The 9156-nt window shown below is 45.0% G+C and overlaps 1 long non-coding RNA gene across 1 annotated transcript; it reads left to right on the top strand.

Annotated features, from left to right (window-relative positions):
* Window positions 1-1676: 1676 nt before the first annotated feature.
* On the top strand, window positions 1677-6938 carry LOC135101988 (uncharacterized). Its single transcript, XR_010269487.1, has 2 exons — window positions 1677-2679; window positions 3054-6938. It is a non-coding gene; the product is annotated as an uncharacterized LOC135101988 (long non-coding RNA).
* The last annotated feature ends 2218 nt before the right edge of the window (window positions 6939-9156 follow it).

Here is a 9156-nt window from a genome sequence, read left to right on the forward strand (position 1 = left end):
CCAGCACCTTTAATGGGCGTTTTTTTTTTTATGTCCCCTCTTAGATAACAAAAAAATAAAATAAATAAATAAATAAATAAAAAATAATAAATGTCCGAACAGTCTCTGCATAACCAATAGCGTCACAGTAAGCAAACCGTTAGCATGCCAAGATTAAACTGCGCATAGCAAACAAGACTCATAACACTACATCAGTTTATAGAAAGGTTATAATAATGCTTGATATCAACACATCTATATATATTTCTATAAAAAAAAAAAAAACTCTGTAATTATTTTTTCAACCTTCTTTTTCTCTGTAGAGTTATAAAGGTGACGTCACTTGGCAGTAACTCAAAAGTCGTCAGCTGCATTCAAACCGTATCCATGATTTTCAACTTTCTGGTTCCTCAATTCCTGAGATGATCGAGCAATGTACGAAATAATACACTGCGTTTCGTCCCTTATAATTTTGTGCAGTGGTTCTCGAAAAAGATGATTACGACACACACACACACACACACACACACACACACACACACACACACACAGAGCACACCTGAAAGTACTCAGGCAGTGGCAGTACACGTACACACACGCAATCAGAAACCATTCAGTCACACACTCAGGTTATTCACACGTACACACCAATCGTTTGATTTCGTGGTCGTCGCTGGCTGTGTGGCGAGAAGCAGCCGCGCGAGAGTCAGCAGCAGGAGCCAGGGATGCAATAAGATGATGTAGGTCAGTCAGGTGATCCTCCCATTCACCATATTGCAGGATACACTCCCAAAGTTCCCTGCAAGTTTTCAAGTAGCAACTTTCCAAGGAAAGGAGTCTCAAATATTTCGACATCTTATCTCGATTACTCGTACCAGGGTCTCACGGATGTTACTTATGTTTGTAAGGATGTTTTCCAGTGATGTTTCAATTATTCTTTATCATCAGAGGGGAAAAGACACCTATGGGAATCTGATACATCACATCTGTGGTCTATGGAGTTCTCAAAGAAATAAGGTGTCTTTATTCTTCCTATGTATCCCTATGAGTGACCGTTTGTAGCTCTAATAAACAGACTTGCAGAAGATAAATGAATAACCCTTCGCCTTCTCATCAACTTTTCCCTCCCATCATATTTCTCCGGTCCATCTACATCGAAAAAATGCGATGAAGGGCGAAGTTCCGTTGTTGTTTACCTCTGTATGAAACTATTTTAATTCCACATACGAGTATTATTCCAGCAATTCCATCTTAAATTGTAAGCAGTTTTACATTTCCATTTGACTTGCCTTCTGTTACAGGTACAATAATTTTCTTTACCCTGCGTGGACAAGAGCTCGCCAGAGGTACGTTAAATTTTCAAGTGGGGTCAAGTTTCATTTCATTGTCACCAGCAACAATAAAACTCTTATCTGCCGGGGTCACCAAAACGATAGTGAAAGGGACTGAAAAAAGAGAACCGTACACGACACCAAGGATGACATAATGCAGTGAAATGATAAAGGTTCCTCCTCCCTTTTCACTCACACCCAGCAACTCCTCACCTGCTCGCCTCATGCCCTCACTAATGAACTAAGGACCATATTCTAAAACACTCCTGTGCCGCACCTCCGCCATCCTAAAAGGGTTTAGTTGAAGTGACACGAGTTCTTAAAGACGTTTTTATGGTTCTAGTGACAGATTAACAAGACTTCTACACTATTAACAGAAGAAACACTCTTGAAAACTCGGCTAATAATCTGTGTGGCCTTTAAAAGTAGTCGTGGTGAGAGAACAAAGCGTCTCAGAACACAGACAAGTACTGCCGCGCACCACCAATAATAACACCACGACCCCACCAATGGCAACAACTTCCCTTACGTTTTTATAATCAGCAAAGGCTTTCTCCTTTATCACCCGGCACCCTCACAGTACCCAACAAACACATCATCAAAGCCCCATAACTAATAATGACAACTTCGCTTACAGTTTATAATCAGCAAACGTTTTCTGTTTTATCGCCGGAAATATTGACAAATCATGTTGCAAATGCAGTGTCGTCGTACTGAGCGAGATTAAGGCGCATTTCCAGGCCATAAATTAACAAAAACGCTCTTTCCTTAACGGATATTGACAAGTTACGATGCTGACAGAGTGCTGACATGCTGAGCGAGGCTGTTGAGATGCATTTCCTGGCTATAAAGGAACTTCCTGTATACTTGGTGCATGAGGGAAGACTCGTGTGACAATGACCGTTCGTATGTGGCAGCGTGACGTGTTCAATTTCCCAGCAAGCTAAAGCCAGTCAGTGTGTCGCAACACCCAGACAACCCTTACTGTCGTTATCTTATTTCATGTTGGCAGTGTGATGTGTTCAATTTCCCAGCAAGCTAGTCGTAGGATTCACATAACCCTCACTGGCGTTATCTTAGTTCATAGTGGAAGTGTGACGTGTTCAGTTCCCCAGCAAGCTAAAGTCAGTCAGCCAGTAAGCCGTAACACTCAGACAACCCTCACTGGCGTTATCTTGATTGTTTCCTCGCGTCACGCCGTCAACTGGAACGTGTATTGCGGGCCGCGTGCAAGACATGACTCGGAGGTTGTAGGTATGATGCACGTGTTGCGAGAGAACCCACGAGGAGCCGAGAGGAGGCGAGAGCAGCCGCGGACATCACACCAGCGCCGCAGCAAGGAGGAAAACAGCTGGAGCGAAGCGAATGTGTAAGAGACAGACCACTGCCGTAATTTTCCCTCACGTGTGATGAAGTAACGATAATTTTCAATCAGTTGAGGGACGTTTGATGTTAATAGTTAATGAAAAATAATAAAAAATAACATGGGCCTTGTGTTGTGTATGCATTTATTGTCAGGCACCACTACTACCGCCACTACGTCCCCCACCCTTACCACCACCACTATCACCACCCCTGCAGTAACTAAAACAACACCATTACCACCCTCACATCGTATTTTCTCATTAGCCTCGCCGGCACTACTTCATCGAACGCCTCCACTCCTCACTAACACTCAAAGAAATTTTTTTAAAACATACCCTCTAAATTATAAAATATCACCAATAACCTGAACACCCACAGTACTGGCTTGGTGTGATTAAGGCAGCACCGCGACCAATGAGAACCCACAGCCTGGCGCCGCTATCTGGTGTCCTCGAAGCGGCAGCACGTGGCGAGGCAGTTGCGGGCAAGGCTACTACGCGGGTCTACCTTTAGTTCTCCCTTCTCGGCTGGCTCAGAGAAAACAGCGCTACAGGGGAGACTAAATTGAGGACTTAACCTTCCTAGCGGGGATGCAGCGCGGCGGTCAGCGAGTACATGAACGAAATAGATTGGGAGAGAATATGGCAAAGGAGAGAGTGGGTTACTGAATACTGCAGGAGTGGCTGATGCTGCAGCGAGTGTGGTGGCCTGCTTCTCCCCCCTGCCTCATTCCTCCATGCCCGTCAGGCAGGTCGGGCAGCGGTGTCGCCGGGCCCCCTGAGGCAATGGAGACCTCTGGGGCACGGACAGTTAATCATAGGACGTGACAGGTAATACACCTTGACTCAGCCGCGGCACCACGCCTCATAAATTATAAATAATACACAAAACTAAGATAAACGAGTGGAAATTTAATAAAAATACAGAATAAAAATAACTTTCTTTTGAGACTGGCACTCTCAGGGGACCTATACATGACTTTTTGTTGCCCTTGGCCGGTGCCTCTCTTACATAAAAAAAAAAATACCTTTGTCTCATCGTTGCCCAAGCCTCGTTTAAGCCTAAATGACTGAACACCAGCACGACCTCGGAAATGTGTCGGTGTGAAGGTGACACCACACAGTGCACACCACACACCACACCGCCACCTCTTCAAGACGCACCATCAGGCTTCCCATTACAGCTTCCTGGACGCTGGGCCCTTTCTCCCCTCCTCGCCTCTCCTCCCGGCCTCATTCCTTCCTGCTTCACCCATCGCCACACTCTCACCCCCCCCCCCATCACACTCCCTCATCACTGTCCCGCTGCCTCGCCTCATAAATACTCCGGCGGTGCGTGAGGGCGCATCACAGTCTTCGCTGCTCAGTCCGTGTTACAAGGAAGGCCGAGGGTTCTATATACTTGATAGTGAAGACAGGACGCTAAACACTTCTGTCATCCTGATTTTGATTCCCTAAGTTATTGTTGGCTTGCTGTCAGGTATGGAAAAGCTTAGCAATGAAGGATTAAAAAGAAAAAAAAAAAGAGGCCTTGGAATCATATGAATCAGTATTAGATGACTGGACGCCTTACTGCATAAAAGAGGTAGAGACAAAAACTAAGGCCAGAATAAATAACTTAGCTAAAGGTACCGAAGTCATCATTATTTTTCATTTTTTATCACTCGTCACGTCCTTCCCTTGAGTCTCTCACCACCGCACTGCTTCCCTTCACTCCACACCCTCGCCTTTGCCTTCTCCATGTGTGTGTGGACGAAGATAAAAATTTCCTTCCCCTCAAGAACACAGAAGCAAGACGGGCAGGAGAGCATCGTCGGCGGTCGCTCAGATGCCGCAGCTATAATCGAGAGGCAAGAAAATTGGCCCAAAGGATCACTAAGGAACGGATGTAGCAGCGAGAAATGGGGGACTTGGCGGGACCTCTGAACGGCGTCTTCCCAGGGGAATGTAAATCAACGACCAACTCCCTGTTAACCTTTTGACTCCGGCGGCTGAAAGTTAAGACGTCCGCCGTGTGTACTGCAGCAGAAGGGTGTCCTGGTGTTGGCTGTGGCCCTGTAGTTTGCTATCTATACAACAAACAGAGGCAGAGAACACCATGTACGTGAACAAAACGGAACAATAAAAACTACACAGGTTACCAAATACCGTCCACACGCCTCACCTGCCCCGCGACGTGAACACCTGGCCGACTTGTCCTGCGTGGATGAGTGGCGGCGGTGGAGGCGGAAGACGGCCGACGGTGGATAGTAGAAGGGCTAGGGAGAGTGGAAAGGACGGGACACCACCACCACCACCACCACGCCCCTGGGTTAAGAAGCCGCACCTGGAGGAGTGATTGGTGGGAGTCAGGGGAGTGAGGTAGGCCGAGGAGCAGAGCTGGGGCCTGAAAATTGTGGAGTTGTCTGGTGTTAGCGTTCCCCTCGCAGTTAAGGAAGCCATTGTGTCCTGCTGTTTTGCCCTTTGTATGGTTCTTGCCTCCCATTAGCGGGCTGATATTTCATGTTTCACAGCCTGTCATTACGACCACTGCCAAGGTGGGAGGGGAAGACCTGGAAACCCGGCTGTGGGGAGAATGGGGGAGGGAAGGGGGCTGGGGACAGAAATGAGAGGATGGTGGGATGGGAAAGACAAGAGAGGGAGATGTGACGGAAAAACGAATAGGTGGGATAGGGAAGACACAAAAGGGATATGGAGTGAAAAAAAAATGGAGAACAAGAGACAGGAATAGGGAGGAGACAGTAGAGAGGAATAGGGAGGAGGCAGAAGGGAGGATAGGAGCATGGAGAGCAAGGAGAGAAGGAACAGGAAGAATGAAGAAGAGGAGGATAGGAGAGAAAGAAGGACGGAAAGGTAGAAGTGTACAGTGAGGAGTATGGAGGAGAGGAGGAATATGAAGTGTGAGTATGAAAGAGAGGAGGACAGAAAGATAAGACAGAAGGATAGAGAAGGCAAGAAGAGGAGCATGAAGGAGCATCTTATACTGACAATACATTATCAGCACGGCAGCCATCCCCGCAAGTCACCACCACCACCACCACCACCACCACCACATCACCAAGCGGCCGCCTCACAAGTCCCACGAGGTGCACCAACACGCCTCACCATCACCATAATGACAATGCGATCTTAACTATGGCTGATCATCACCACCACCACCACCATCACCACTATCATCACCACCACGACCACCACCTTCTCTCCCTTCTCCCGGAGCGCCACAATACCCTTCTCCATCTCCCAGTCCTCCTGTTTCTACACACAATACACCTTCCGCTGCCTGACACGAGTGATAATCGTTATAATTATGCATGTTACTACTCCTCCTGCTAGTACTACCACCATCACCACCACTGCCACTACTATTACTACTACTAATACTACTCTGTGTTATTTAATGTGTCTCACGTACCAGTAAGTACATTTAAAACTACGTAGTGTCACCGATGCATTCATTGACATATTTATTTATTTTTTTTTCTATGATGTGTTTCAATTTTGTTATCGTTGTAGAGTTAAGGTAAAGTGTGTGTGTGTGTGTGTGTGTGTGTGTGTGTGTGTGTGTGTGTGTATCTTCCTATTTTGTATGAAGCGTTTTTGCGTTATTTTGAGATATTTGACAACATTTAAGGTTGTTTGTTGCTTATCATCAATGTTTTAAAGGATCATATTTTTTTTTAAGTATAGTTTGAATTAATAATAATGATGATTGCCATATATTTTTGCCTTGTTTGTTCACGAATTTGTGGTTATATCTATCTATCTATCTATCTATCTATCTATATATATATATATCTGTGTCCTTGTACACCTACACTAATACTATCTAGATGTAACACTCCTCTGGTCTGCCTTGGTATGACATTCACGAGGGCAGCAGCAACAGTCTGTCCACCATGCGCCGCTCATCCCTCCCCGCCCTCCCAAACCTGTTTCCCTCACTGGCCCGGGGAGGGGTGGCGGGCAGGTGACAGGAAGTTATAGTTTTAATGCCAAGACGAGTAAAAGTTTCTTCGTGTGTGTAAGAGGAGGGAGGTGAGAACACAATGAGGACAAATGAGGAGAAGAAGTGAAGGTTACATCTGTCGCTTCCACTCCTGATTAAAATGCTTGAGGTTATTAAAGTGTCCCTAAAAATTGAATTCTGGTCCAGCATGATGTATAAAAAGTGTGGTTAAGGATTTACTCAATATTTTACGAATATATCTGCCGCTTTTACTGCCAGCTAAAAAAAAAAAGAATTATATATTTCGGAAATGATTGATTCTGCAGCTTCTCTCTCCTACAACTGATAAAAATATGTAAGACGCCAAAAAAAAAGAAGAAAAACTATTAGAAAGCGTAAAATTAAGTCCATCAGTTCCATTACCTACAAAAATGCAACATCCTTCGCCGTTCTAAAAAAAAAGTAAATAAAAAATAAATAAATACATAAATAAATACATAATAAAAAAAGAAATAAAAGAAATAAAAACAAAATAAATAAATAAAAGTTAAGCTTCATTACCTACAAAACTACAACATCCTTTCCCCCATCCCCCCAAAATAGATAAATAAATAAATAAATAAATAATAAAAATAAATAACTAAAATAAAATTAAATAAATGAAAGTTAATTCTTCAACTTGAACTACCTTTCCCCTTTCTCTATTTCAACGATGAAGTCACGAAGCAGAAACACACACACACACACACACACACACACACACACACACACACACACACACACACACACACACACACACACACACACATACAGGAGTGTCATTATTACTTACAGGAAGAAGAGATAAGGAAGGTGTTTTACATATATATTGATTATTTCCTGCCTTTGAATGTTGTGTTGTCTCTCTTATATTTGTGTAAACTTTTCACGACCATAAAAAAAATAAATAAATAAAAAATGGTATTGTTCTCTCTCTCTCTCTCTCACACACACACACACACACACACACACCATTCATTCATCCCCCACTTCATTAGCATCTCACTCCCTCCTTCCTTCCTCCTTTCCTCCTTACCCCCTTCCTCCCGCCCAATCCTTCCTTCACCCACACCTCCCACTCAAAGCAATATCACTAACACCACCACCTTTTCTTACTCCACTAACTCACCCCACCACCACCACCACCACCACCACCACCACCTCTCCCTCCCCCCCGAATAATCACCTCACTCCTGTGCTCTCTTATCCAGTAACTGATAAAAATGCAAATATACTAAAAGTGGGGATATTATAACCGCGGCGTTTTTCTCACGGTATATGAAGTCTGCAATTCGCCGCCATAATGCAACACGAAAAATAGGGTACAGTGAGGAGGAGGGGGTATATAAAAACAGCGGGCCATTATCGCCAAGGTCCGTGCATGATGCGGTAAAATAAGGAGGCAGGAAGTGGTGGTGGTGGTGGTGGTGGTACTGGTGGTGGTGGTGGTGGTGGTGGTGGAGTCATGTAGAATGTGAAAATGTACCACAGAACCGGCTTTCCACTTATACTACTTGTCCTTCCCCTCCCTCCTCCCTCCCTCCCTCCCTCCCTGCCGCCTCCCTCTCCCTACTTCACCTCCCCCTGCCTTCCCTCTTTCTCTACCTCTCTCTCTCTCTCTCTTTATCTTCAGCTCCTTCCCTTCCTATCATCCTATACTTCCCCTCCCCTCCCTTCCCTCTTTCTTTCTCCCTCTCTCTCTCTCTCTCTCTCTCTCTCTCTCTCTCTCTCTCTCTCTCTCTCTCTCTCTCTCTCTCTCTCTCTCCAGCTCCTTTCCCCATTCCGCCTCCCTTTTCTCCCTCAATGCACACACAGTCACACACTCCCAGACACCTCCTTCCCTTCTCTCTTTCTCTCCCTCTCTCTATAATTCCTCCCTCTCCCTTCCTTCTTCCTCTCCCTCTCTCTCTAGCTCCTTCCTCTCCCTCCCCCACCCCCTTTCAATGCACGCACACTCCCAAACACCTCCCCCCCTTCCCTTTCTTTTTCTCTCCCACTCTCTACAGCTCCTCCCCTCGCCACCCTTCCCCCCCTTGGCTACAAAACACCCCAGACACCGCCGCGCCCCTTCTCGTTCCCCCCGTTTCACGCCCCGCCCAGTGAGGGGGACGTGCCCCTCCGCTCCCCACCCACCGTTAGCAATGGCGCCCGTCCTGTGAAATAATTAGTGCTCATGTTCTTAAATGTTTTGGTCGCTCATCAGGACAGATTTTTAAAGATTACTGAGGTGATTAATTTGGTTATCTTGAATTGTTTTATCTTTATTTTTTTTTTACTTTTTATTTCTATTTATTTATCTTTATTTATTTATTTATTTTTATTCATTTATTTATTTTACTACTGACGGTGAAGAGTCCTTGTTGATCTATCACTGGAGTCATGAAAATATCCTTGAAACTCCGTCATTTTTTTTTTTTCCTTCTGGATACAGTTAGAAATGCTAAACCATCACTAGATTCACGAAAACACTCTTGAAATTCCCCTACAACATTCACTG

Source organism: Scylla paramamosain, chromosome 7 (assembly GCF_035594125.1).
Source record: "Scylla paramamosain isolate STU-SP2022 chromosome 7, ASM3559412v1, whole genome shotgun sequence".
Lineage (NCBI taxonomy): Eukaryota > Metazoa > Arthropoda > Malacostraca > Decapoda > Portunidae > Scylla > Scylla paramamosain.